This window comes from Cetorhinus maximus, chromosome 10 (assembly GCF_964194155.1).
Source record: "Cetorhinus maximus chromosome 10, sCetMax3.hap1.1, whole genome shotgun sequence".
NCBI classification, from domain to species: Eukaryota; Metazoa; Chordata; class Chondrichthyes; order Lamniformes; family Cetorhinidae; genus Cetorhinus; species Cetorhinus maximus.
Window position 1 is genome coordinate 93,182,345 of NC_135888.1, and position 27,759 is coordinate 93,210,103.

Consider the following 27,759-nt stretch of genomic DNA (forward strand, 5'->3'; position numbering starts at 1 on the left):
GTGGCAAAGCGCATGTGCGTAACCACTGGCGGAGGCCATCTTTGTTAGGGGCGCGAACCGCCGGCTCGATCTTTCGCAGCAACGTGCGGGGAAAACATGTCGACAGCCCGTAGGCTGAGGTAGGGCCAGTGGTTGTAAGGGAGGTGGAAATAGGCAGTCTTTACGATCGATAGGATGTATGGCCCGCAAAAGTCAGATTGTGACCAGTCGTTTCACCACCGCCCCCCCCCCAATATAGAGCAGGAAGTGGAACGAGTAGCTGAGCGGCCTGGTCAATGGAAGTAGAGCTAGGTGTAGCCAGTACCTATGGATCCTCCCATTATAGGCCAACCCCCGCATTCCAGGGACCAGTCTAGTGAATCTTCGTTGCATTACCTCCAATGCAAAGATGCCTTTGGTATGGAGACCAAAACTGCACACCAGTGTGATCTCACCAAAACCCTGTAGGAAGACTTCTTTATTCTAGTACTCCAAACTCCTTGCAATAAAATCCAATATGTCATTTGCCATTTTAATTGCTTACTGCACCTGCATGCTAACTTTCTCTCTGTTGTACCCAACTACAACAACGGTATACCCAAGTACCTCTGAATATGAACATTTACAAGTTTCACACCTTTTTAAAATTTTTCTATTATTACTTCCAAAATGAATAACCTGACACTTCCCCACATTATACTCCATCTGCCACCTTGTTGCCCACTCACTTCACCTGTCTATATCTCTATGTTGCCTCTTTGTGTCCTTCTTACAACTTGCATTCTCATCTAACTTTATATCATCAGAAAACCTATATACATTACTCTCTGTCTCTTCATCTAAGTTAATGATATAGTGAGTAGCTGATCTTTGTGGCACTCCACTGCTCACAGCCTATCAACTTGAAAATGCTCCATTTATGCATCCTCTTTGCTTACTGTCCATTAACCAATCCTCCATGTTAATATATTACCCCCAACTTTGTGAGCCCTAATTTTATTTATTCACCTTTTGTGTGGTACCTTATCAAATGCCTTTTGGAAATCCAAGTATGCCACATTTACTGGTTCCCCTTTTCATTACTTGTTACATCCTCAAAAAACTAAATAAATTTGTCAAATGTGATTTCCCTTTCATAAATCCATGTTAACTTTGTTTCATTATACTATGATTTTTCTAAGTGCATTGCTAAGACTTAATAATAAATATCAGCATTTTTCTGACAACTGACAAGCTAACTGGCCTGCTTTTCCCTCCCTCCTTTCTTGAATAGTGCTTTGCTAACTTCTTTTTTGCTGGCACCATTCTAGAATCTAGGACATTTTGGAAAATCATAACCCACGCAGCCACTATCTCAGCAGCTATCTCTTTTGGAACCCTAGGATGTAGGCCTTCAGGCCTTGGGGATTTGTTGTAATTTAGTTCCTTGGGTTTCTCCAGTACTTTTCTCTGTTGAGAATAATTACCTCAATTTACTCTCTTATTATCCCCTTGGTTGCCTTCTATTTCTAATATGTAGCTTGTTTCTTCCACTGTGAAGACAGATACAAAATATTTGTTCAATGTCTCTGCCATTTCCTCATTGCCCATGATGATTTCTCCTGATTCTGCCTTTAAAGGAGCCAACATTTACTTCAGGTACTCGCAGTTTTATATATTTGTAAAAGCTCTTATAATCTGTGTTTTATATTCCAGTCTACTTTACTCATTCTATTTTTCTCCTTTCTATCAACTTTCTGGGGCCGTTTGCTGGTTTCCAAAACACTCCCAATCTTAATCCTTACCACTATTCTTTGTAGCAATATAAGCCTCTTTTTATGTTGTGGTAATCTATTTTCTTACACAAACCCCTGATGTCATGAAAATCCTGAGTTTTATTCTTAATAACACTTTGAAGCTCAATATTATCCATCTACCTTATTTATTGAATATTTTACATGTGTCTATCTCTATAATTCAATGTTTTTGGTTGAAAAATTAATCCTTTTCCAACGTTATCAGCTTTCTTGAAGATACGAGGCAGGATGTTTGAGAATATGTTTTGAACCAGTTCTGTCTTTGTAATGTAAAAATATACTTATATTCTTACATAATCAAAATCACTAAAAACAAGTTATCTGGTGATTTATCTCATTGCTGTTTGTGGCAATTTGATGTGAACATATGCACTGCCACATTTCCTGACATTACTACGATGTAGCTACAATTCAAAAATACTTAATTGGCTGTGATGTATTTTAGGACATCATGATATTTTGAAAGGTGCTACATAAACGCAAGTTTGTGTTTTTCTTAGCTGTTTTAGGGTCCAAACTTGAAGAAGCATTTGTGGCTGAGACATAGAACAATAGAAATTTACAGCATAGATGAATGGAGAAGATGGTGGTGTAGTGTGAATGTCACTGGATTAGTAATCCAGAGACCCAGGCTAATGATCTAAGGACACGGGTTCAAATCCCACCATGTCAGCTGGTGGAGTTTAAATTCAAGGAACAAAATCCATAATTGAAAACCAGTCTCAGTAATGGTGATCATGAAACTATTATTTATTGTTGTAAAAATATATCTGGTTCACTGATGTCCTTTAAGGATGGAAATCTATCATCCTTACCTGGCATACATGAGACTCCAGATCCACAGTAATGTGTTTGACTCTTAACTGCTCTCTGAAATGGCCTAGCAAACCACTCAGTCAAGGGCAATTAGGGATGGGCAACAAATGCTAGCCTTGCAGTGACGTCCACATCCCATGAGAAAATAAATTTTAGAAAAGCTTAGATGAATGCCACTCATCCCATCTTGTCTGTAGTGACTTTTTGCTAGATTAGGCCAGGACTAATCCCTCAACCCTGGGCTTTTTCTGTATCCCTGTATTTTCCTTTATATGTCTACTTTTCCCTTAAAAGTGCTGTGCTTTTGCCTGAAGTGCTTCAGTTTGTTTAAAGAACAGTTACAGGTACTATATATACAGGTAATCATGTAAAAGTCAAATTTTAGAGACCAATTTTTTAGGCCAAAAGTCACACGTAATAGCTTCAGGGAGTTGGTGTATACTTGAATTGGACCCAAGTGAAATCGAAAAAAGACCATTGCAATGGAATAAAGTAAAAACCAACAACAATTCATATTGAATGTCATTCGTAATCTGATCCCTTTAAAAATTTGAATAAATAAAAGAAACTTAAACATATAAATGTTTTATGCATTTATTTAAAGGTACTCATTTTGATGAAAAAAGAGACATGCTGTCAGAGCTTTTCCACTTGCACTCATCAGGACACTTAGCAAGAATACCAATAGTTAAGGGAACAACAATTTATACTGAATAAGATGAGAGTGCTGACTGCAGTAGCAACACGAGTGGTATTCTCCGCTAACAGGATGCTGCCGAGAAGCCAAAAAGACATTCTGCCTATCACTCAAATGAGTAATGTGGTATATAAATTTCAGTTTAAAATAAAAACAGATAATGCTAGAAAAACTCAGTAGGTCTGACAGTATTTGTGGAGAGAGAAACAGAGTTAACGTCTTAAGTCCGTATGACTCTTCTTCAAAGTCATTTGGACGCGAGACGTTAACTCTGTTTCTCTCTCCACAAATGCTGTCAGACCTGCCGAGTTATCCTAATATTTTCTGTTTTTATTTAAGATTTCCAGCATCTGCAGTATTTTGATTTTATTTTACATGAATTTCAGTGCCGGTGTGATGCCAGGTATGTAGAATGTGCATCCCCCGGATCATATCAAACAGCACATCCCTTCAGCTGTTCACAACAGGCAAAGTACAGATCGTACCCAACCAACCTGTGCTTGCAAAATTCAAAACACAGTGTCCAATATTAGACGTGATTCCATGATTGGACAACACTTGCTAAACAATCCTGATTGTACTAAGAATTACACTGGAAACAAATTTAAGATTATTAGTCGGGCTTGCAATGTGGCTCACTTACACATGCTAGAAGCTACATATATTCCACACATTGCCCTGTCATTTGCAGACAGAAGGAGCATGTTCATGCATTGCACCTTTTTCAGCTAAAGAAAAGCTTGGGGGACAGCCTTTCCCTGGTTTATTCACCATGACAATGCCTTGACCAATCAGAGTTGACTGCCTGGTTTGAATTTAAACAAAAGCTTGGCAGTTAACTGTTCCCTGGTGCATTCTCCATGGCAGTGTCTCTGTTAATCAGAGTCCACTTGCCAACCAATCAGCACTCTCTTATGCAGTATAAATTATTCTTCCCTTTACTATTAGTAGTCTTGCGAACTGTCTTGATGAGTGCAAGATGAAAAGCTTCAACAGCATGCCTCTTTTGTCAGCAATGCTCAAGTTCTGTACTACCAAACGACTATTTGGTACTCATGAAATCTAATCATTAACGTTTCCAGAATTATATTTTGTTCATAAATTTTTGGGCTTCGATCCCTGAAAAACTAGGGTTGACGTTTACACTAAGTAAATGAAAAATTACACTTTTTAAGGCCAAAAATCATGGGGTCAACTTTTACATGAGGTCGATATTTACATGAGGATATATGGTAACTACTGCAATAGAGAGATTCTGAAACTTAATATAGCAGCACACTCAGTTAGATCAAGATCTCTGAGGAGATGCCCTCTAATAATGACATGCTTTTTGCTGCTCAAGAACTGCCAGTTGAGGCTCATAGCATCAGCTGTTCAATGCCCAAACGTAGCTGTTCAAAGCTATAGTAGGTGTGACATCTGGAAGCAATGATACACTGTAGGTGCAGGAAAGGGAACTCCTAACAATAATGTAGGTGGATAGATTTAGTCAGTCATACAGGTAACAGGACTTGGATGTTACTCGAACTTGGGAATTTACTAATGTGGTACCTGTATAAGGAAATTCATAACACAATGAAGGAGCACAAAATATGTATATAATATGCGCACACACACAGTACCATTGTGCAAGTGTGTAAAATTAATTAACTTTTATACCTTAAGTATATCTTGTAGTATGTGATTTTATTCACTTGGTAGAAAAGGTAAACAGAGATTGGAGAAAATTTTCCCAGCCTAGAGAAGAGTTCCAGTACATGTGGGGTGGATCCTGAAACTGACGTTCGGCCATGATTCCGACGTCATCCCACTCTCTCCTGGCTATCCCTGGGGCAGGATTGAAGGAGAGAGAAGAACCCCCTTGGATCTGTTGAATAAGTAAGAAAGAAGTAGTTGAGGCAGTTTGGAAGGTAATTAAGACTGTTTTGATCCTGGATCCTAGATTTGCAGCCAGGTGACCTATTTTCCACCTGTCAGCAACTCAACAGGGTCACCAAAGTAAGTGCAAGAGTGGGAAGAGCTGCTTCAGTGAAACTAACAAGCTGTGGAAGGTATTTAACCGTTACTTTAAAGAGCTCCAGTTATGGCCATTGAAAGACTGCTGTTTAAAGCATGTCTTAGAGGTACAAATAACATCCCAGAAATAGATGTAAATCAGGAATTGGAAAGGAGGGAGGAACTCAGGAAACTTACAATCACCAGTGAAGTGGTACTTAGAAAATTGTTGGAGCTGCAGGCTGACAAATCCCCAGGTCCTGATGGACTTCATCCTAGGGTCTTAAAAGAAATGGCTAGTGAGATAGTTGATGCGTTGGTTTTAATTTTCCAAAATTCCCTGGATTTGGAGAAGGTGCCATTAGATTGGAAAGTAGCAAATGTAACTCCTTTATTCAAAAAGGGAGGGAGACAAAAAGCAGAAAATGACAGACCAGTTAGCTTAACATCTGTCATAAAGAAAATGTTGGAAACTATTATCAAAGATGTTATGGAAGGGCACTTTGAAAAATTCAAAGCAACCAGGCAGAGTCAACATGGTTTTGCGAAAACGAAATCATGCTTAACCAATTTATTGGAGTTCTTTGAAGGAGTCACATGTGCTGTGGATAAAGGGGAATCGATGGATGTACTGTACTTAGATTTCCAGAAGGCATTTGATAAGGTGCCACATCAAAGGTAATTGCAGAAAATAAAAGTTCATGGTATATGGGGTAACATATTGGCATGGATAGAAGATTGGTTAGCTAACAGGAAATAGAGGGTAGCCATAAATAGGTCTTTTTCTGGTTGGCAGGTTGTAACAAGTGGTGTGCCACAGTGATCAGTGCTGGGGCTTCAACTTTTTACAATTTATATAAATGACTTGGATGAAGAGACAGAGGCACGGATGCTAAATTTGCTGATGATACAAAGATAGGTAGGAAAGTACATTGTGAAGAGGACATAAAGAGTGCACAAAGGGACATAAATAGGCTAAGTGAGTGGGCAAAGATCTGGCAAATGGAATATACTGTGGGAAAATGTGAAATTGTCCAGTTTGGCAGGAAGAAAGAAAAGAAGCATATTATTTAATGGTTGAGAGATTGCAGAACTCTAAGATTCAGAAGATTCTGGGCGTCCTAGTGCGTGACTCACAAAAGGTTAATATACAGGTACAGCAAGTAATTAGGAAAGCTAATAGAATATTATTGTTTACTGTGAGGGGAATTGAATATAAAAGTGGGAGGTTATGCTTCAACTGTACAGGACACTGGTAAGACCACATCTGGAGTACTGTGTACAGTGTTGTTCTCATTATTTAAGGAAGGATATAAATGCGTTAGAAGCAGTTCAGAGAAGGTTTACTAAACTAATACCAGGAATGGGTGGGTTCTCTTATGAGGAAAGATTAGACAAGCTAGGCTTGTATCCGCTGGAGTTTGGAAGAGTGAGAGGTGACTTGATTGAAACATATAAGACCCTGAGGGGTTTTGACAGGGTGGATGTGGACAGGATGTTTCCTCTTGTGGGAGAATCTAGAACTAAGGATCACTGTTTAAAAATAAGGGGTCACTCATTTAATACAGAGATTAGGTGAATTTTTTTCTCTCAAGAGGGTAGTGAGTCTTTGGAACTCTCTTCCTGAGGTAGTGGAAGCACAGTTTTTGAATGTTTTCAAGGCAAAGATAGGTAGATTCTTGATAAACAAGGGGGGCTGAAGTTTATTGGGGATAGGTTACAGTCAGATCAGACATGATCTTATTGAATGGTGGAGCAGGGTTGCAAGGCTAAGTGACTTACTCCTGCTCCTAACTCATATATATGTTTGTATGTTTTCCCCTCAGTGTACTTTCACTGCTTGACAGGTGATTGCCAACCTCTCGGAAGACAATTCATTTTTCTACCACTTCACCCACTGCAGTGGCATTACCCTGTTGCCAGCCTTCACCTGGGCAAGGGAGCAGCTTCACCTTGCAATTCTGTGAAGGGCAAGAGCAGAGGACACACCACTGACAACAACTCTAGCAGCAACATAAGCAACACCAGCAGCAGCACCAGCTGACTTGACCTTAACCGCATGATCCTCCACAGAGCAGAGTGAATAGACACTGAGATCCAGCTAGAAGGAGGCAAGACCCCAACACAGGGTTTACAAGCTAAGCTCTCTCAACATGTCTGAGTGCCAGTGTCTCAGGAGGCTCTCTGGGCAGGTCACTGCTGACATCTGCAGTCTCCTGGAATAAGACCTCCTTCCCAGCAGAGCAGGTGAGCATGCATTGCCAATGGTCAACAAGGTCCCGGTCACTGATAGATCAGTGAATCAGAATGTGAGGTGCCTACATAGGGGGAAATGAGTGGAGCTGTAAGGCGTGTCAACCTGCGGTGTGCTGTGCAGCAGAATACTGGGCAAGTGTGGAACTTGGCACCTGACAATGTTATGCCACTCAACTAACATGCCCCCTCAGAGATCCTAGATCCTCTTGGGTGCTGCAAGTTTGGAGGGAGAACACTCCTGCTGCTGACTTTCTCAACCATTTTCATCCACGCCAGTTTGGTTAGAGACATTGTCCTCTCCCTCCCACCCTTGCGAAAGATCATCCCACTACAGCTCCTAAAATCCCACTGCAGGACTTTCAGGTAAGAGGAAGAGATCTAGAGAGCAGCCTTTCCAGGTCTCCTCTTTATTTCTGTTGTTGTTGCCGCCTCAAAATCTAAGTGCTTGTGAATCCTTGTAACCCATGTCGTGTCCTGCCCATCCTCTCTGGTTGGTCAGGGAGCCTGGAGGCAGAATAACAATAAGTTTATTCTGGTGAAAAGCAACAGCTGGGGCCTAATTCAGTGAGTCAGATCCCAGACTGGAAAATGCTCTTCCAGCAGGAACTGAAGTAAGAAGATTCTGTCCATTGTCTCCTGAAGTGACTCCTAGTTGTACCTGGAAAGGCCTTGTGACATTAAATTCTAGAACAGTCATGACCTTTCTTACCACTGGTGGCAAATTGAAAATAGCTGAGCTGTTGCAGCTGATTTGCTGTCTTTTTGTAGCTTCCCATATGCCATCTTCAGTCTCAGTCCATCATCTGGTCCTGTTTCACTGCAATATATCCCACCAATGACCACTTTGCCCATGCCTTTTGATATAAAAAAAACTTCTGTGGCTTATTTGTTCCTGCCACTGCTGTAGTGCTACTTCAGAATTTTCTGCTCTGTTAAACTTATTAACAGCAGCTCTGGCCACATATAAGATACTCAGTTTTTAGTTTGACCCTGTCACTGGAATACAGAATGGCTTCTTATTAATGTCCTTAAATGCATTCTTTTTACTTAATTATCACTAATATTTGTTAAATCATTATCCAGGAGCAAGAAATGTCAGAACTCATTAAACAAGACTATTGTTTACAACATTACCTCACTTTTAATTTGTTTAAACCACTTAATAAAATTAACAAAAGTAAATATGGCTGTCGATGTCCTGAAAATATGGCAAATCTTTCTGTAGTACTAAGATTTTCCTTTAGAAGGTGCTAAAGTGTAGTTGTTATTACAAAGCCAGTAACAAAAACATAAAACAAAGAGGAAACCGAGGAGAGAACATTTTATAACAAAGCCATGAAAATAAAGTGTGGGTTAAGTGATGTAATGTTTCAATGATATGTTTGCATGCACAGTACAATTGAAACATGGTCAATTATTTCAACAAAATGAACTGTGACCTAATGCATGGTGATCTATTTTTCTCTGGTATTGCATCTTTATGTTAGGATTAAACTGGTCACATTTGAAAAGATAGATATTTGACTTAGCATGGGCACAATGGTTTTCCTTTTATCATGCAGCATTGCTGAAGCCTGAGTTGAGGAAAATATGCAACAGTGCAAGAATATGTAATACTCCCATGCTATTTTTGTCTCTTCTGTATAGTATCTCTGCCTATACTGCTGTTGAATTGACCATGAGCAGGTATGTAAGCAATAAATTGTGTGACTCCCTCCCTCCACTCCCCCCCCACCCATCACCCACCCATACTTCTCCACTGCCTACAGAATTTCTGCTTCCCATGAGAACTATCTTCAAATCATTCAACAGCTGTTCCAGATAAATGAGACTAGGGGATCAATGTGTGCTTGATCATGGCCATAATCCACATCTTCCCATCCCACTCTAGCATAGTGGGTTTATGGCACAATCAGAATCATTGGGCCGGATTTTGCGATCAGCAGTGAGTGATCGGTGCCATTCATTACACTTACACTTGCCCACAGACTTTCTACAGGCTTTTGCACTGGAACTAGCTACGCTTAGAAAGCCATTTTTTGCACTGTCTCTCTGCAGGGTTTCGGAGACCTATGTGCACAGGGCAAGCAACTGTGTATCTCCTTACCAGTCAGATTGAAGAATGGTTACTTAGCAGCGAGGCTGAACCAGCAGGTGTCATTAATAGTATTTAATTCAGTGCCAAGTCATGTACGCAAAACAAAATGAGGGAAAGATGGGATTAAGAAAGAAGTAATGAGACAGAAAAAAAGTAAAACAAATTAATTATTAATTATTTAATTTATCTTTTTTAAATCTTCAAATCTCAATAATAATAAAAAATTAAAGGAACTTTGAGTGATGGGGAGATTTATAGGCAGTAATTGAAATTTAATAAAGCTGCTAAAAATTCACTCAGCTTGGAATGGGCAAGCCCAAAGTTTTTCTGGCATGTTTGGTGAATATATATCACATGAATATAGCAACTTCATGCTGTTTCATGTATGTGAATGCCAAGGTTCTTGGCAAGATGCTGGTGTGGCAAAACTTCTGGAAGAGTGCAGTAATTCGGACAGCAACTTCCTGACTTTTGTATATGTTGTTACCGGAAGTTACTATCTGATTAACACTTTAATAACAGTGAGTGCTGCTAGCCTTACTGCTATTTTTACTGCAAAATCTGGACCAATAAATTGTGGTCACATTTCCAGTTCAGAGAAGTGCAAAATGTATACTCAGTCTGCATTTGAAATGCTATGTCGCTGAATACTAACAGTTATGAGTTTTAATACACTATTATTGTCGACCCAAAGTGTAGACAGGAGACATGGCAAAGTAATCAGAAGATATATTTTATAATCAGTGGCAAATGTCCACCTTTATTAAAGAGTAAATCAGATTGCAACTCCCAGTAATAACATATGCAAAAATCAGGAAGTTGCTGTCTGAATTGCTTTGCTCTTTCAGAAGTTTTGCCACACTGGCGCTTCGCCAAGGATTTAGGCATTCGCATACATGGAATGGCATGAACTTACATAGCTACAACAACTCTGCTTTCCTTTAAAGTAAGTTTTCTATTAAAATGTCTATTGCACCCTATTTTATTTCAGTACTGCAATATGTTTCTGATAAGGCTAAAAGGGGAGGATTTCTGAAAACACGCATTGAAACAGCGTACAGTATTGCGTACCCAATACATAGGCACAACAATGTAGTTAAAGTACTAGATATCAAGTGTGCATGGGAGTTTTTTGAGTGTAAACCACATCCTCAGTAAGGCAAAGAATTCATAGAAACCATCTGAGAAACCAAGTAATGTAAGCTTAAGGAATTCAGATATAGTCGAAAGACTTTATATCCTAATTGCTTTATCGCAAACATTAAAAATTGGATTAAAAACTGAGTGCTGGAACTAGCCAGCAGGTCTGGCAACATCTGTGGAGCAAGAGACAGAGTTGATGTTCCATTTACTCTTTTTCTCTCTTCACAGATGCTGCCAGACCTGCTGACCAGTTCCAGCACTTTGTGTTTTTACTTTAGATTTCCAGCATCCACAGTATTTTGCTTCTAAAAATTGAACCTTTATTATCTCTTAAAAAGGTATAAAATAAGTCTTTGACAATGTCATGTTTGCACTGCATCTTTTAATTCGGTCCATTTTCTTTGGCAAAGTGTTTTTTTAAAGTTTACCAGACCCATATTGATAAACTGTGTCAATATTTTGGATTGATGACCCTTCATCAGAATTAACATTTCAATGAAGGGTCATTGACCTGAAACATTCTCCCGGCACAGATGCTGCCTGAGCTGCTGAATATTTCTAGCAATTGCTGTTCTTATCTCAGATTTCCAGCATCAGCAGTAGTTTGCTTTTGTGTTAACATACTATGCTGTATAATGTATTGTATCCTTACAGCTTCTTACACCTTGTGGCCATAGGACTTGTTTGGCTCTTAAAACGTCATTTCCATGTGATATTACTGGACATATTTTAGGTTTGATAAATACATACTTAAGGATCATTGAAATACATTCCCTGCAGCTCTGCACAATTGTGTTTTTACCACTTTCACAGTACAAATACAAATCTGTGGCCTCCATCTAGTAGTGAGAAATAGTAATATATAATACTGCCATTGAGCACAAAAATATGTAAGTTGAAAAATTCATATTTAGTTAGTGGTGCACAATAACTTTAAAAACTTCTGTAAGGCGTAACTTTGTAGCTGATACTTGATCATGAATAAATTACCTTTCACTCTCTGGTGTTACAACATTCATCTGGGCATCTGGCTATAACTGTGCCATACTAACAGAAAATATAATTTATGGAAATGAAGTAACTTTTTGTGCCAGAGAGTAAATTTACAATTTCCTGATTATGACCTGTGAAGTGTACCAGAACTAAAACCAGAAAATAATGGTAATATTCAGCAGGTAAAGCTTAAACAGGTATAGAAATAATTCTGTGATATGACAATCTGACATTGTCAAGTTTGCACTGCATCTTTTGATTCAGTCCATTCAATTTTGTAAAGTGTGTTTCTGAAGTTTACCAGGTCCATATTGACATACTGTGTTCTGTAATGTAAAGTATGCTTGGAACTGCTTATCCTTCACAAATCCATGCTAATTCCTTTTGATCAGTTGATACTTGTCCAAATGCTCAGCCACTGACCTTGATATTAACCCTCAACATTGGTGAAAAAGGATCAAGGTGAGGGGGTTAATGATTTAAATAAGGGGAAGGTCTCCCCAACATGTCATGCACATGCCCTCTGTCTTTTTTAGGATGCCAGATTTTGTGGCAACCAAGTGTCCCAACGTGGAAAGGCAGAACATTTTATTAACATGGGTGCAATTGGTATCCTGATTTTTTTTAAATACACTGCTGCTGCATGGGTTCTCCAAGAATTGTGAAACTCAGCAATGAAAGGGAGGCCTCTCTTGTCCCAATAAAACCGGGATGGCTGAACTTCCCTGCCCCTGTTGATGTGTCAATTTTCGCCACCCCCCACCACCAAGTTATGATGTCTGATTTCTTCCCCTCTCTCCTCCTCCAAAGTAACCACAATAATCGACTTCCAATTGCAGGGACAATCCCAGGGGTCTATTTTCAGCCTCTCCTGCACCCTTTGTTGCCCCTCCCCTCCCTTCCACCACCAGCACCCCATCGGGACCTTTGGGCTGGATTTTACACCCCCCATCCACCAGGCATGTTTTCAGTTAGGGGGGGTGGGGATGAAAACATGAACTGCCATACACGGTAGGTGGGCAGGCGCTGAAATCAGCGGCCTACCTGCCATTTTTAAATAAATAATGAAGAGTCAATTGAACTTGTAAACAAGCAAATTGACCTGGATAACAAGCTGACCGCACTGTAATATGGTTGGCGTGGGCAAGTGGGTGGGAGAGGGCAGGCCGATTTTTAAGCACAAGTGTTTAAAAGGCAGGAAGGAAGGTGGGTACATCCTTTAAGGGAGGGGTGCCCTGTGTGCATCAGAGGTACACCCCCCCACCGAAAAATGTTACCGTCCCTTTGTTCCCTCCTGTCGCCCTCCAAAACCAGCCACCCACCCCTTTTGTCCCCCTCCCTAGGCTGCCCAATCCCTCCCCACCCAAAAAGGCCCACTTTCCTTCTGGGGGCAGACCCCCCTCCCCACCACGGCCCGCCCGCCATAAATGTCCAGCCCTTTGTCTCTGATGATAGATTCCAAAAGCCACACCACAATTGATGGTAAACTGATAGGGCTGTAGTTACATGGTTTCCCCTTCCATTCTTAAACAATGGAGTGAAATTTGTGAATTTGCAATCTTGCTTTGAAGTACAATGAAGGAGAATAGTAATAGGGAGCCAAGGTGTAATGAAGATTGTCACACCGTAATAGCATCTCTGCTTCCAGTATCTGATTTTTTACAAATCCTTAAACTACTATTAGTACTAGCCACAAATGTCAATAAAGTGATTCTTGCATCATTGGTCAAAGAAAAGGATGCTCTTTCACATTTTAAAAATAGTTTAGTACATCACCAGATTTGAACCATTAGACTTGTGCTGCCACCTTCATGGCTGCAGATTCTAAGATGTAGCATTTTTCTTATAAGAAATAATTTGAGATGTTTGCAGCACGTTGTGATTTCATATGAGTGGACCTGGCTCACCACAGCAAAGTACAAACCTTCAGAGTTACAACATTAACAAGATTTAAAAAAGCTTCTATATAACAGTGTTAAAAATAATTACAAACGAATGATTTTTGATAATTTTGTGGCATTGCAAATGAAATGCAATCTGTCCATGTCAACTGATGAAGGATTTGATTCTTAATGATCCTCACCCTTTTCCAGCCAAGTACAAAACAGATCTCATTTTCAATCACTAAAGAACTTTCTCTTGAGTTGAAATTTGTGTAACACAATATATGATTGAACCTCTCAGGGATAAGATTTTTATTAATAAGAAATCTATCATTTAATCAGTTATTGTTAATGTAAGTAGTTCCTATTGTAAATAGTTCCCTATTATGTTTTAAGAGACATTTTTCAGGTAAAATGAATACAATTTGCATAAGATAATGAGCTAAGGCAGAAGTTCACAAACTATGGGTTGTGACACCCAGTTGGGCTGAGGGGTGAGATTTTGGGGTCACGAGCTCCAAGGCAGCAATTGTAGACGTGGAGCTTGGACTGAATTTTGATAATTGAAGCCCCTTTAAATGTTTTTTTTTGTGTTGTTGGTCATGGTTTAATTGTCTGTTCTCTGAGATCTGATTGCCACTACAACCACAGACAGTAAAAAGATGGTCTTCGCTTTTATCAGCGACTTTAAACCCCCTCCTCCGGTCAGCAACTTAACCCCCCTCACCGTGCCCCCCCACCCCTTCCAGCACCCCCCAATTTTCACTCTGGGGTCACATGAACACTGAAGCGTTAAAAATGGGGTCACATCGGGAAAATTGTGAAGCACTGAGCTAAGGCGCTTACAGCATTATCCAAACTGACAATGAAACAGATCAAAGCAGTTTCATAAGAACAGAAGAAGTAGGAACAGGAGTAGACCATTTGGCCTCTCGAGCCTGCTCCACCATTCAAGAAGATCGTGGCTGATCTACTTGTATTTCAATTTCCACATTCCCATCTACCCCGATAAGCCTAACAAGAATCTATCAATAATTTCAATATATATTCCACCAGGAAAGCCTTTTTACTTTCAAAAATTGCTATGTTCCTTGAAGGAAGAAGGAAATGCTGGAAAAAACTTGTGACTATACTGTGATGCAATAAAGCAAGTAGTTTCAGTGCAGCTTTGCACCACCCAGAATCATACATTCTTTTGTTGCTCAAAGTGTGATATATTGGCACATAGCTGTTCTTGAATCGTGCACTCATACAATCACCAGCTTCTTATTGGTTACAACAGCACTTCTTTTGAGGGATACAGTGACCAGTCAACTAACCATAATTACAGGAATTGTTGCAAAACAGGCTTTTAAATCAAAAATCTTTGCTTGATTAAACAAATGAATACATTCTGTAAAGTAGGCACTTAGGACTAGTGTCTTAGCTCTGCAACTTTTGATTTCACAGGCTGGTTGTAATGAGTATAATTTCTGTTCTAACAACAGGCTTTTATTGAAAGTAAGCTATTAACATCTTAAGAGAAAATCATGACAACGGTGATTTCTTCCCCCAGATTTATTAGATGTCAAGGTACTTTCTTGTTTCTTAAAGAATCTCCAATCAACCTGCTCCTTCTGCTATTGCTCCTGAATCTAGTTCTTATTTCTTCAATATCATATGTGCCTCTTGACTCTCCTTTACCAGCCTTTATTGAAGCAGCAACTTCAGGGAATAATCCCTGCTATTCAAATGTGAATTCATGCCAAACATGTGTGTATATTACTCCACACTGCTTACACTCAGTGTTATCAAGTTAGTAGCTGGGGCATAACTAAAGTCTTTTGAAATGCCCTCAACTTCCTTCTCATTTCCAGGTCACAGCTACTTCTGTAACAAATAGAGTTCTGTTATTTCTGGACTCATTAAAAGTCTGATTATCATGGTAGCACTTACAGTGATTTTGTGGTCAGAGTGATTTGCATTCTACATGTGAAATATTTCTCCTGTTTCCCAACAAACTCGGGGGAAAAAAAAGAGAAAACAAAGTAAATCAGAGAAATGAAATTGTTACTAACTTACAGCCAAGAGCTTATGCATACATTTGGCATTGAATACCACCCAATATATAAAATGAATGTGGTCAGCCAAAGATACAAGGCTGAGGGAAACTGCATCTAGTCTGATGGATCTAGAGTTCAGTATGATCTCAGCTCAAATCAAGCTTTTATAACCAAAAGCAAGATAACTACAGCATCAACAGCTGTTTGACTTTATAAAAATAATCAAACCATACGCTGCTATACAACAAAACTACTTCAAACTGTTAGAAACATCACTGATTTATGGCTCTCATCAGTCTCTGCACACAAAAGTTAATTTGAACTTCACTGTCAGATTTTGACATACAGGTGGCCAAGGGGCTTGTATTAAACTGTGCAGGTGTTAAAAAAAGTTTGTACAGTGAAAGAATTTGCAGGAGATTGATTCTCCAACATTGTCTTGGATGGGAGTCACTTCCTTCTTTCAGATGCTCCCATTTTACTTGGGATTGTCACAGTGCTGTTTGATTACCCTTCTCCATCTCCTGTCAGTCATCCATTCTTCTTCCAATCCCACTGCATTTAAATCTCTTGCTACTGCATCTTTCCTTCTGGTCTTAGGCGTTCTTCTCCTCCTTCCTGGCACTCCCATCTCCATCATTTATCTAATCACATATACTGTCTGTCTCTGCAACAGATGACCATATCATTTCAATTTCTTCTCAGTTATTTTCTTTTATTCTGCCTCAACCTTCACTGACCACCACCCCCCGCCCCCTCTCCCCCCCCCCCCCGCCCCCCCCCCCAGCCCAATGTACTGGTTCCTGATCTTCTCCTTATTCATCACTCCATGCATCCATTGCGACAACCACATCTCATTCTCTCTTATTGATGTTGCCCAAGTTTCTGCACTATATAACAAGGCTAATCTCAGAACTGTCTTGTAGGTTCTTCCTTTCAGTTTCAATATTATTTTTCTATCACTCCACTGCACTTCTTACAGTTACTCCAAACGGAGCTCATCCACTGCTAAATTTGTAACATGTTACGATCAGGCGAGGAGGGGTAGACTGGCTCCCCTCTTTTCCACTTCTCATTTGATTGCAACAGGAGTTTTATGCTTGCCAATTGAGGAAGTGTTTAACTGTTTACTTGCTGTGACTGTTAAAGACACACACAAAGGTTTCTTTGTAAGTTTTTAAAAAGAGAGGAGAATAGTATTTATTGTACTTAACACCCAAACTGCAAACAAGTGCAGTTTGAAACTGTGTATACCTGGGGATTTGGTGAGTGGATGAACTGCATTTAAATTTCCAGAAGGCATTTGATAAGGTGCCACATCAAAGGTTATTGCAAAAAATAAAAGCTCATTGTGTAGGGGGTATCATCTTGGCATGGATAGAAGATTGACTAGCTAACAGTAAACAGAAGGTAGGCATAAAAGGGTCTTTTTCTGGTTGGCAAGGTGTAATGAGTGGTGTGCCACAGGGATCAGTGCAGGGGCCTCAACTTTTTAGATTTATATAAATGACTTGGATGAAGGGACCGAAGGTACGGTTCCTAAATTTGTTGATGACACAAAGATAGGTGGGAAAGTAAGACGTAAAGGGGACATAAAGGGGCTACAAAGGGATAAAAATAGGTTAAGTGAGTGGGCAAAGATCTGGCAAATGGGGTACAATGTGGAAAAATGTGAAAGTGTCCATTTTGACAGGAAAAATAAAAAAGAAGCATATGATCTAAATGGTGAGAGATTGCAGAGCTCTGAGATGCAGGGGGATCTAAGTGTCCTAGTGCATGAATCGCAGAAGGTTAGTATGCAGGTACAGCAAATAATAAGGAAAGCTAATAGATTGTTATTGTTTTCTGTGAGGGGAGGTTGTGCTTCAGTTATGAAGGGCATTGGTGAGACCACATCTGGAGTACTATGTGCAGTATTGGTCTCCTTATTTAAGGAAGGATGTAAATGCATTGGAGCAATTCAGAGAAGGTTTACTTGACTAATACCTGGAATGGGCGGGTTGTCTTATGACGAAAGGTTAGACAGGCTAGGCTTCTATCAGCTGGTTTAGAAGAGTAAGAGGCGACTTGATTGAAACATACAAGATCCTGAGGGGTCTTGACAAAGTGGATGTGAAGAGCATGTTTCCTCTTGTGGGAGAATCTAGGGCCAGAATTTTACGTCTCGTGCCCGATCCGAACGGACGTGAAATAGCACAAGATGACATCGGGAGAGCGTCCTGACGTCGTCCCGCAAGCGAGGAATCTTCAGGTTGGCGGGCGCGCACTGGTGTCGGAGCCGCAACCGCTAACAATTAAAGGGCCACTTAAGACCATTAAAAAGGTAATCGATCCCGATTTTACATTGCCCGTGCGATTTCATGCTCGTTGCACGGGCAGCCCACTTTTAACAAAACCTCATCCAAGGGCCAGTTATATAGGATCTGCAGCATTGCCATTGTAAGTAGTGAGGAGTTCAGGAGATAGTTTGCTGCTGATTGCTTATTTGAACTTGACAGCTTCATCCCTGTTCTGAGCTTTAATCTTATTTCTAGGCTTAATTTCAGGACTCATTGGTGTCTCCAAGGCCCCCAGAGGATTTTGACCGTGTGGACCCTGCCAGGCACCAGACAGCCTTCTGTTACCCTGGTAATGGGGATTGTGCCCTCTGCTGGAGGCACCTCCTCTGAGGAGGAAGAGGGGGCAGTAGGGAGAGAAGGCCAGGTGTCCCTATTCAGCTTCCAGGGCAGTGACCTGTGGGAGGAGGGGTGAAGGCACAAAGGGTGCAGGGCCAACAGGTAGTCCAAGGCGGAAGGGGCCACAGAAGTCGCCAGTATCCTGCTGCCAGGGTTTACAGGCAGCAATGCAGCTACCTCAACATGTCTGAGGTGCAATGCCGCAGGAGGCTGCGCCTCCCCAGAAGACTGTGACCTCCATTTGTCAGATGATTGGGCCAGAGATCACCTCAACTCAACTGTTTGGGTGGACACCCCATGCCAGTGACAATGAAGGTCACAGTGGCCCTCAACTTCTATGCCTCCAGCTCTTTCCAGGGGTCTGTGGGGGATCTTTGTGGAGTGTCCCAAACAGCTGTCCACAGTTGTGTCAAGCTGGTAACTGATGCTTTGTTCAGGCGGGTAATGACATATATTCATTTCTGTATGGACAAGGCCAGCCAGGCTGAGCGAGCCAGAGGGTTTGCAGTGATTGCTGGGTTCTCCCGCATCCAGGGGGAATCGACTGCACAAATATGGCTATGAAGGCACCAAGCGGGTCAGCTAGGTGCCTTTGTCAACAGGAAGGACTTCCACGTGATCAACATCCAGATAGTTTGTGACCACAAGACACAGATTCTGCAAATCTGTGTAGTACCCTGGCAGCTCCCATGATACTTACGTCCTCAGACACCAAGGCTGTTCACTGACTCTCTGAAGAAGGGTCACACAGACTCGAAACATTAACTCTGTTTCTCTCTCCACAGATGCTGTCAGATCTGCTGAGGTTTTCCAGCATATTCTGTTTTATATCTAATGGCTTGTTCTTCACCCAGTTGAATACTCAGGTGCTGGCTAGATGTTTTGTCAGTGGGTCAGGAAATGTCATTATTCACGGTCCTCTAAGGTGATTGTCTTTGATGGTTTCTTCCAGACAGGCTGACTCCATTTTAATGATTTTGGAATGTTGTTTTAAGTTGGGATTTACCACTCTGGGCCTAACTCCCCTGGCAGGACGGGAGGCGAGAGAATTTCCCTCTGCGGAGCCCAGTGGGAAATTGCGCTGAATTGCACAATGCTATGCTCATTAATTATGTAGCTGGACGTTTCTCGACCTTGTTAGGGGTGTGGCAGGCAGGAAGTTGTGTGCCCGGTCGTCATATCCGGGCAACATATTTAAAAGGCGCTTGAACAGCTGCTGCTTTATTCCACTCTGAACTGTGGGCCCGGAAATATCTTGGTGACCCCAGGCAATACTGTCACCCAGATTCAGCGATTCATCCCCGGAAGTACTGCTGAATGCAGTGGAGGACAGGAGGGACGTCCTCTTCCCCAGGGATGGAAGGAGGAGGCCCACTTGACTCATCAACCCTGCATGGGAGGCAGGGTTGAGGAGAGAGGATAGCCCTGCAGTGTAGGAAAAGGATGAACAACTTCATCCATGCTGCCAGGATAAGTGAACCCACTGCTCAACCTCACTTCACAGAGTTGGAACTGGGACATGGACCTCAGTGGCCATCTGCGCTGCCCATGTATAAACAGCTTCTCAGTGTGATGCGTTGATGCCTCATAGCCATACTGCAGTCCACGTAGTCTGCGGGTAGAGAGGGTACTGCGGGTCATTGACCGAGCCGCACAGAGGTTCAAATTGTGGAAATCGGGGGCAGGGGAGCAGTGTGGCGTAGTGAGCACCAGCAAGCTAATGCCATACCTCCTCGTGCCTTATCTTTCTATCTGTATGAGCTCACTACTGGAGGGTGCTGCCATGGAACCCTAGTGGACTAGTTACGGTGCATCTTTCACATGGCAAGATGGGCCACTGGGTTGCTGCTGTTGACTGGCAGCATGTGAATGCCACCTGAATCCCTAAGTGCTCTCAAACCATACTCACTCCTTGTACAGGACAAGTTGGCAAACAACAAGCAGGAGAGAGAGAGGATAGGAAGGGCCATGCCTCAACTCTGGCAGCTTACACAATACGAAGAGCGGGCTGCCAAGCAGGCAGGGAAGGATTGGGACCAGGCATGTGGAGATAATGCGTTAGGTGTCTGGCCTGCATCCAGTAAGGAACAATGCTTAATGTCTCTCCCTAGAAACCCAAGGGTCATGCTTGGTGCCATGTTGGAGGCTGTCCATACAGTCACTCACACTCTGCTCTCACAATTGCAGGTGCCAGCAAGAAGAGGGTGAGGCCAGACCCCGAACTCGACTCCACCACCAGCTCCAGCCCGCAGAAGAGCGAGGATGATGAGGACAACAACAAGATTGCACCTCCAGAGCTAGCAAAGCAGTCACCTGCATCCTCCACCAGCCCAGAGCCACACACCTTGGTGAGCATGAGAACTAGTTCAGGCAGGATCTCACATTCCAGTGGTGACCGCATGGACACATTTCAGCAGCAGGAGGAGGCAGGGATCGCCAAGCTCACTCGCACTCTGGGGGACTGCTGGGAAAGAGGCCCCTGCAAAGTCTGAGTCAGATGATGAGCCTTTGGGACTGGCCCTAAATAAGATGTTGGAGATGCATCAAGAGGCGGGGTAGCATCAGGCAGAGATGTCGGAGGCATTCAACAGAGTATCCCGGGACTATATCCAAAGGGGTACCCTACATCTTCAAAAAGATACCCCACCTCTCCAAAGGAATCTGCAAAGTTTAAACCTGCTCCTGCCAGATCTAATCTGCACACAGCACGTTTCCCACTCCTGACTAATGAAAATCAAACATGAATGGCGGTAGCTGCTGTTTTATATGGGTGCTGCCCCCACGAAACCTGCATGCGCAAATCCCAACCTGGGCCCATTCCTGCCCCCACGGAAATGATAGGTGCTGTGTTTGGGGGGTGAGACTTCCATTTTTCGGCCTCTTCTGCCATTTTCACAAAGCCTGTCCATTGTTGCAAAAATTTAGGCCAAGGAGTAACAAAGTTGCAAAGAAATTTCAGAGACGTGCAAGAATTATGGGGTAATTATAATGGGGGACTTCAATTATCTTAATATAGACTGGGATAGTAATCGTTTAAAGAGAGAAGAGTGAATAGAGTTTCTAAAATATGTTTAGGAGAAATTTCAGGATCAGTAAGTCTCAGACCCAAAATGGAAGGAGGCAATTACTGGACCTGGTTCTGGGGAATGAAGTGGGTCAAGTGGTTCAAGTACAAATAAAAAAAAATTTAGGGAACAAAAACCATAATATCATAAGGTTTAGGGTGACTATGGGAAAGGACAAGGAGCAATTCAGCGTAAAAATAATTAATTGGGGATGGGTCAGCTTCAATGGGGGTGAGAATGGATTTGGCTCAAGAAAATAATCAAAGATTGGCAGGCAAAACTGTAATAGAACAAAGGTCTGCCTTTAAAAAGGAGATAGCTCAGGTATTGTTGAGGTAAGTTTCCACAAGGGGGAAAGGTAGGATAAACAAAGCCGGAACTCCCAGGATGACAATATCGATAGAGAGTAATATGAAGTAGAAAAAAAGTGCATGTGACAAATGTCAGGTTTATAATACAAGTGAGAACCAGAGAAAGTTCAGAGCGGAAGTGACAAAAAGAAATAGCAGCAAAGAGAGAGATTGGCAGCTAACATAAAATGGGTACACAGAAGTTTTCAATAGTCATATAAATAGTCAAAAGGTGATAAAAGGAGGAGAGGGGTGATTAAGGACCTAAAAGGAGATTTGCGCATGGAAACAGAAGACATATCTGTGGTACTAAATAAATCCGTCTCCGTCTGTCATTACCAAGGAAGAAGATGCTGCCCAAGCCATAGTGAAAGAGTGGATAGTTGAGACACTGATTGGACTAAGAATTGAAAAAGAGGAGTTATTAGATAGGCTGGTCATACTTAAAGTTAATAATTCAGCAGGACTGGAACAGATGCAACCAAGGATCTTGAGGGAAATAAGGGTGGAAATTGTGAAGCCACTGGCCATAACCTTCCAATCCTCCTTAGATAGGGAGTGGTGCTAGAGGATTGGAGAATTGCAATAAGTTCAGCAACTATAGGCCGGTCAGTTAAACCTCGATGATGGAAACGTTTAAAAATGATAACTCAGGACAAAATTAACAGTGACTTGGACAAATTTGAATTAATTAAGGAAGCCACCATGGATTTGTTGAGGGAAAACAGTGTTTTGCTAACTTGATTGGGTTTTTTGATGAGGGTAATGTGGTTTATATGTTGTACATGAAATTTCAAAAGGCATTTGATAAAGTGCCACAGAACAGGCTTGTCTGCAGAGTTAAAGCCCATAGTACAAAAGGACTGTGGCAGTATGGATACCAAGTTAGCTGATGATTAGGAAACCTAGAGTAATGGAGAATGGTTGTTTTTCATATTAAAGGATGGTATATAGTGGGATCTGTATTAGGACTACTGCTTTTCTTGATCTAAATTACTGACCTAGGCTTGGGTGTGCACAGTTTTAACTTGGAAGTATTGTGAAGTGTGAGGTGTGATAATCTTCAAGAGGACAGAGGTGTAATGGACAGACAGGTGGCAGATGAATTTTAATGCAGTGAAGTGACACATTTTGGTAGGAATAATGAAAAGAGGTAATATAAAATAAAGGATAAGTTTTAAAGGGGGTGCAGGAGCAGAGGGACCTACGGGTATATATGCACAAATCATTGAAGGTGGCAGGGCAGGTTGACAAAGCAGTTTGTCATAAAGCAAATTGGAATCCTGGGCTTTTTTAAAAGCAAGGAAGTTATGATGAACCTTTATAAAACACTGGTTCGGCCTCAATTGGAATATTCTGTCAATTCTGGATGCCACACTTTAGGAAGGATGTGAAGGCATTAGAGAGGGTGCAGAAAAGATTTATGAGATGAGGAACTTCAGTTATATGGATAGGTTGGAGAAGCTGAGGCTATTCTCCTTAGAGAAGAGAAGGTTAAGAGGAAATTTGATAGAGGTGTTCAAAATCATGAGGGGCCTGGACAGAGTAGATAAGGAAAAACTATTTCCATTGGCAGAAGGATCGAGATCCAGAGGACACCGATTTAAGGTGATTGGCAAAAAGAAGCACCAGCAACATGAAGAAAAACCTTTTATGCAATGAGTGGTTAGGATCTGGAATGCATTGCTGGAGGCAAATTGTGGCTTTCAAAATAGAATTGGATAATTATCTGAAGAGAAAATAAGTTGCTGGACTATGGGGAAATGGCAGGGGTATATGACTAGGTGAGTTAACCTAACAGAGCTGGCATAAATACAATGGGCCAAACGGCCACCTGTGCTGTAACCATTCCATGATTCTTTTTAGGTGGGTATTAAAACTTATGATTGCCTCATCTGAATAAAACATCACCTATTACAGCTGGTTTCTCAGTTCCCTCTGGAAGAGCTTTTCTAAATTTTGAAGGCTTTGGTACTAACAAGATCAGGATGGGAAACAGTTTGGATGCATTTGTGCAGCACATCAAAAGAAGAAGACCATCAACCTCCATATTTGAGAACTGTGTTTGAAGTTTCATGGAGGTAGCCACTCACTCCATGGTAGACATCCTTGCACTGCCCCGTGCACTAGCGATTGAGTTTGAATCCGCTATCTTCTCGGATATTATGAAAAATGGACATGACACGTCTGTCAGTACCTGAGTATGTTGCTGATGCAGATCAACATTCTTATTCTCAATGATGGACTCCAGAGTTGAGAATCTGTGTCCAACTGAGAAGAGACTTTTGCTTACATCTGAACAGGAGTAAGCCATTTAGCCTCTCAAGCCTTTTCGACCACTCCATGAGATCTTAGCTGATCTGTGACCTAATTTTATATTCCTGCCTTTGCCCATACCCTTCATACCTTTGGTTAACAAAAAATTATTAATCTTAGTTTTAAAATTAACTATTAATCTAGCATCAATTTGCAGAAAAGAATTCCAAACCTCTGTGTAGAAGCATTTTCTAATTTCACTAGTGAAAGCTCTGGCTGTAATTTTTAAAAATAAGCCCACCAGTCCTAAACTCCCCTACCAGGAGAAACAGTGGCTGGAACTTTCCATGGTGGCAGTGGGGTCGAAAAATTCAGTGAGCCAGCCAAAAGCTCATTGACTTCGGTGGGACTGGAAGATCCGCCCAGTATCTCTCTATCTGCCCTATCCGGTCTCCTTAATAGTTTGAAAAGTTTGATCAAATCACCCTTAACCTTCTAAATTCACTCCTGGTTTGTGAAATCCCCTCATAATTCAATGTTTGGAGTTCAAGTATCATTGTAGTAAATTCACACTGCACTGTCCTCAAGGCCAATATATCCTGATCAGATGGTTCATTTTATAACGAAAGTGTGTAGGCAAGGTCATGTGGGCAAGTTGGCTATAGTTTCAATTTCTACTGTGTATTGACAGCGCAATGCTGGAATATCCGTACCTAACTGATCATCAAATCTCAGTAGATCTGAACATTGTTGAGCTCTGGTAGCCAGGAAACTTAGATGTAGACATACCTGCCCTTAGCGAGACAAGACTAGCAGGAGAAAGTCAGATTTAAGAAAGCAGGGCATCGTCATTATTTTCCATTTGGGAAACTATTCATTCTTTTCTGACTGCGTGCCTCCATCAAAATCACAGAGGTAGTAATCAGAGAGCTTCCCTACACAGGTGACTGTGGCCTAGCTGCCTACAACAAGGAAGACATCCAGACTCTGGCAAACAAATTCTCAAGTGCTGCCAAAAACTTTGGTCTCTAGATGAATGTGTCCAAGACTGAGTTAATTTTCAGCCAGCACCAGGCACATGCTGTGAAGCACCACACATAACCGCTGGTGGCATCAGTCTCAAGGTTGTAGAAAAACTCTAATTTCTTGGTAGTGTGCTGTCTGGGGGATGCCAGTATTGATGAAGATCTCTGTGCACGCATCCAGAAAGCAAGTTCTGCATATGGCCAATTTCATGATTGTACCTGGAAGCAATATAGTATTAAGCTGAACACTAAAATCAAATTCTACCAGGCCTTTTTCCTTAGCACCCTGCTGTATAGTGCAGAATCCTGGGTCTGCTTCAGGCACCACATCAAAGCTCTGGAACACTTCCACCAAGACACCCGAAGTCCTTCATGGGAATTCAATGGCAGGACAAAATCACAAATAACGAGATGGTTCATTACATTGGACTCAATAGCATGGATACTACCATCCAGAAAATTCAACTTAGACGGGCAGGCCACGATTCCCGCATGGATGACGATAGAGTCCCCAAGCAGATCATGTATGGGAAACTGTCTCAGGGCAAATTACATCAAGGCGGTCAGTACAAATGATACAAGGACACCCCAGTAAAAAGCCTTATAAACTTCTGCATTTGCAGACCAGCTCTCTTGGGAAAACACTGCAGCCAACCAGCCCACATGGAGGTTAGCACTGAAATTTGGCTCAGCATGTTTAAAGGACCATCTATGCCAAACTTGCGATACATGATGTGCCTAGAGGCAGGCCAGAATTGGCCCAGCTGGAAAAGCACCCTCACCAACCCCAGCACCAACAAAAACACATAAACTGCCAGTTCTGTGAATGTCCATGTCGATCCTGCATCGTATTGTTTATTTATGTGAGGACCCACAGGTACCACTTACAGCTTGGTCATGCCCAAACAATGAGGAGTGTACCACTATCTAACTAACAAAATGTTGTTGAGTTAGCTGATATTGCATAGGACAGCAGTTGGAGTGCCACAATTGACCCGGGAAAGGAAGAAGAAAAAATAGAAAAGCTTCTCATTGCTATCCAGCAACCCCAGCTAGAAAGTGCACATAAGGCGAGAGAACAGAATTTGGCTAAAATTTGAAATGCCCTTCACAGTTGAATACCTTGCCAAAATTCACTGTTCGTGTTCATACGTGCAGAATTGCCACTTGGAACAAGTTATCAGAAGGATGATAGCTCCTGTACAGTTACTCCAGCAAGAGACACCAAATTCAAAGGAAATGGGGAGACAGAATTGACAACAAAAAGAAGCAAGAAAATATAAAAAGAGACTTAATTTGTTATTGCTTTGTATATTCCCTGTACTTTTCTAATCCTTAAATTTGTGTGGGGTTTATTGAGGATGGACAGGTGATGCCCATGAGGGAGAGATTATGAATCAAGCAAATTAGAATTCTGCTTTTTTAAAGAAATTACCGCATGAAGAAATCTGTGTACTGATCAGTGCCTATTACATGGAAGAATGGCTGCTTCAAATAGCTGCAAGACTGGAATTGATCCGTTGCTCTTCCTTTATCAATATTATTTCTGACATATATTTACTATCAACAATGTAGTTGTAGATTGTTTCTCAATAAAACAGCAGTAAGTATTACAAACCATTAATCCTATAAGCGAGCATCATGTCACAGCAAGGAGACAGAGCATACAGGCAGTTAGTGTGTGCATTGACAGCTGCTGCTAATACAAGAATATTGTCTGTTGGCAATGCATTGCCTTGAAGGCATTATTGTGCATGTGTTACTGTTGGAATGATGTGTGTTTTCATTGGAGTTGGTTTAACTATTGGGACTCAAGAACTCACCAGACTACACTATAACATGCATTCTTGAGTTTTGCTCATCTCCTGGGCTTACTCTGTCTAATCCAAGTTTGGAAATTATTGGGAAGCCATAAAAGATAGCTATCCTGAGCACACCTTTGCGTAGACAAATTATTCATCCAGTGCAGAAGGTGTGAGCTAAGAATCTTAAATTCCAAGGAAATGGACATTTTCAAGAAAAAATAAATCAACTTCATGGACTGATCAGGTCCAAAGAGGATAATAGTGCGAAACACCTGCATATTGTACAATGGTTTAAGAATGTAGATGATAGAATAAAGGGCACCCCACCAACCCAGGTAGGAACTAGGAAGAAAGATGAGACTGGATTTCAGCAGGAGTTGGAATGAAGCAAGACAGAGACCCTTCTAACCCACCACTTACAGCAAAATTCTTACACTACCACTGCAAAACAGTACAATAACAGCCTTGAAGCTAGTCTGCCTGAGGCTCCACTTGTCCTTTTTACACATCCTGTCTGATTGCTCACTGGGCCAAAATGTGCAAGGTTCTAGTCAATATAGCTGATAAAGTGAGGAATCTATAATATGAATGTTGGTGACTGAGGAGCTCTTGTAAACACTACCAGAGGCTATTTGTAAGATTATAATCGGATCTTGGATTTTACATGATGATTAAAGACTCTCTCAATTTTTTGTCATAGTTTATGATGTTATCAATTTCCTCCATAGATTACAGGCTTGGAATGACTGCTGGATAGTCATAGTTCTCGCTGTACAAGAAAGATATAGTTATACTGTAAAATACATCCAGACTGCTAGTTTTATGCTGCTACTAAAATGACTTGCATTTATATTACACCTTTCACACCCGCAGGATGTCCCAAAG

At 41.4% G+C, this 27,759-nt stretch overlaps 1 long non-coding RNA gene across 2 annotated transcripts; it reads left to right on the plus strand.

Annotated features, from left to right (window-relative positions):
• The first annotated feature begins 4 nt into the window (after positions 1–4).
• LOC144685837 (uncharacterized) lies at positions 5–27,573 on the plus strand. Of its 2 annotated transcripts, XR_013577789.1 has the most exons (3): positions 10–119; positions 1,520–1,617; positions 20,561–27,573. It is a non-coding gene; the product is annotated as an uncharacterized LOC144685837 (long non-coding RNA). The 2 variants fall into 2 exon arrangements; XR_013577790.1 differs by lacking the exon at positions 1,520–1,617 and having other exon boundaries at positions 5–119.
• Positions 27,574–27,759: the final 186 nt, after the last annotated feature.